The following is a 3373-nucleotide window of genomic DNA, read 5'->3' on the forward strand; positions in this document are numbered from 1 at the left end:
TGTCTTAAAGAATAGTCACTATTGTAAACAATTTCATCTATCACAGGTTTTTCATGATTCATACCATAAAAATCAAAGATTTCCCTAGCTTCCCATATTATGTAGTCAAATTCATTCATAAGAACGAGAATGGCTAACATTTTAGCCCTAGATTCTTTATAACAGGAAGCTCAAAAACAATATTTGCAAAGTAGGATGGGTACGAATAAATTTACTTTCGAGATTTAGAACTAGTGCTGAAATAGCATCTGCATAAGATCTAGTAGTTTTAAGTATAGGAGCATCATCAAGACTTAGCTTCCCAACACAATTGAAAAATTCTTGGATACGTACTTTTCCCATAATGTTCCCTTGCCCCAACATAAAAGTTTTAGCATCCAGATTGCCCGTACGTCCAATCTTAGGAGTAAGGCCGTGGATAGATTGCAAGCAAAGGATAGATCTGACGAGAAAACGGTGAGCGGAAAAAAGAGAGGCGAATAAAACGACAATTTTTTGTGAAGTGGCGGAGAGGAAAACGAGAGGAAAATGGCAAATAATGTAAATTGCAAGGAGATGAGATTTGTGATTTGGAATCTGGTATGTGTTGAAGATCCTCCTCGACAATGGTGCCAGAAATTCCTTTTGATGTCGCTTGAAGCTACATTGGTATTTCCCCAAAGAGGAAGGGATGATGCAGCACAACGGCGGTAGGTATTTCCCTCGGATATGAAACCAAGGTTATCGAACCAGTAGGAGAACCAAGCAACACAAGGTAAACAACACCTGCACACAGATAACAAATCCTCGCAACCCAACGTGTTAAAGGGGTTGTCAATCCCTTCCGGGGTACGACGCCTCAAGATAGGCAAACGGACGTGAGGTAAATTTGTAGTAGATTGATAGATTGAACACCAAATAAATAAATAAGAATAAATTGTAGCAAAGTATTTTTGGGTTTTTGGTTTAGTAGATCTGAAAATAAGCGCAAAGGAAAATAGATCACAAAGGGAAATAATATGAGAAAGAGACCCGGGGGCCGTAGGTTTCACTAGTGGCTTCTCTCGAGAAAAAAAAGCAAATGGTGGGTGAACAAATTACTGTTGGGCAATTGATAGAACTTCAAATACTCATGACGATATCCAGGCAATGATCATTATATAGGCATCACATCCAAGATTAGTAGACCGACTCCTGCCTGCATCTACTACTATTACTCCACACATCGACCGCTATCCAGCATGCATCTAGTGTATTAAGTTCATGGAGAAACGGAGTAATGCAATAAGAACGATGACATGATGTAGACAAGATCTATCTATGTAGATATAGACCCCGTTGTTTTATCCTTAGTAGCAACGATACATATGTGTCGGTTCCCTTTCTATCACTGGAATCAAGCATCGTAAGATCGAACCCAATACAAAGCACCTCTTCCCATTGCAGGATAAATAGATCAAGTTGGCCAAAAAAACAAATATCAGATAAGAAATACGATGTTGTAAGAGATCATGCATAAAAGATATCAAAGAAACTCAAATACTTTCATGGATATAAAAGGATAGATCTGATCATAAACTCAAAGTTCATCGATCCCAACAAACACACCGCAAAAGAGTTACATCATATGGATCTCCAAGAGACAATTGTATTGAGAATCAAGAGAGAGATGAAGCCATCTAGCTAGTAACTATGGACCCGAAGGTCTACAAAGAACTACTCACGCATCATCGGAGAGGCACCAATGGAGGTGGTGAACCCCATCCGAGATGGTGTCTATATTGGATCTGGTGGTTCTGGACTCTGCGGCAGCTGGATGAATATTTTGTCGACTCCCCTAGGGTTCTGGAAATATTTGGGGTATTTATAGAGCAAAGAGGCGGTCCGAGGGCACCCGAGGTTGGCACAACCCACAGCCTCCTGGCGCGCCCTGGTGGGTTGTGCCTCCCTCGGGGCACCCCCGAGGAGTAGCCAGGGCCCGTTGTGTTCCTTTTGGCCCATAAAAATTCTCCATAAAGTTTTGTGGCATTTGGACTCCGTTTGATATTGATTTTCTGTGATGTAAAAAAACATGGAAAAAACAACAACTGGCACTTGGCACTGTGTCAATAGGATAGCACCAAAAAATGATATAAAATGACTATAAAATGATTATAAAACATCCAAGATTGATAATATAACAGTATGGAACAATCAAAAATTATAGATATGTTGGAGACGTATCACACATCAAGTCGGTCCAGCGGCTCAAAGGCATGATCCTCCAAGTGACCCATCATCGGACCAAATTCACTCCGGTTAATCCATTCGCCAACAAAGCTCTTACCTTTGAAAAGGTAGGCATATACTTAGCACATTTAACAGTGTTGATCCGGTTTGGAAGTGGGTGCTTTGAGATAAGCCGACGGTCACGGAAACCCGGCAGAGGATTTTCGCCCGGTGGAGATGTGTCTTGGCAGTAAAACCAGGTCTGATTCCAGTCCTTAGGGTGACTGGGAAGTGTGGCTGAAGGGAAGATAGCATCTCTTCCCCTTTGAATTGAAATGCCACCAAGTTCTAAGCAGGGTCCATCTGTAAACCCAGCCTGGCGATTCAAATAATAGTACTCTCTGGAAAGGTCAACATTGGGTTCTTCTTGAATGTATACTTCACAAAAGACTTGGAAATTGCAGGTGGTGGAAACAGAGTCCGGTCCAATATCTTGGGGTGAAGTTGAAAGAAGTGAAGTACGTCGTGAAAGAACTTTGAGCCAGGTGGTGAGAAACCCCGGTTCATACGACTAGCAAAAACTATGACTTCACCTTCCTTTGGCTCGAGTTTGAATTTTGTCCCTGGGGCTTGCCAGTGGATAAAATCTTTAGCTTATAAGACGCCCACTTGAACATACTCGTTCAGAGTTTGCTCCGTAATAGCGGAAGCAACCCAATTGCATGAGGTGACAGTCTTAGTCATTTTTTTATAACGTTAAGCCTAAAAAGAGAGTATGGGCAGGTCAAAATCGTGATGATAGCCACCCAATGGTTAAAGAAGGCAAGTTTATTATGCATAATTGATTGCTATAAAGGAAGACAATTAATGGCACAATTAAGCTGGCTAGCACTTGGCGGGTTACAAGTTATCCTTTAATTCGCCCATACAGCAGTGGTCAATCAGGCATTTACAGATCTGGAATTGAATGAAATTTCACTAAGTACTAGACAAACAAGTTTCATAGATTCTGCCTATAATTTCGGACCTACGACAATTCAAAAAACAGGTGGAAATTATTAAACCTAAAAACACTGAGGATGAACCACTATGTTGGGGAGTCAATCTCAACAAGAAGGGAATAAATCTGTGGTTGATAGCAGATACAAAAGTAATCAAAGTGTGACTTCAGCATCATTTCTGGGTT

This window comes from Triticum dicoccoides, chromosome 2A (genome assembly GCF_002162155.2).
Source record: "Triticum dicoccoides isolate Atlit2015 ecotype Zavitan chromosome 2A, WEW_v2.0, whole genome shotgun sequence".
NCBI classification, from domain to species: domain Eukaryota; kingdom Viridiplantae; phylum Streptophyta; class Magnoliopsida; order Poales; family Poaceae; genus Triticum; species Triticum dicoccoides.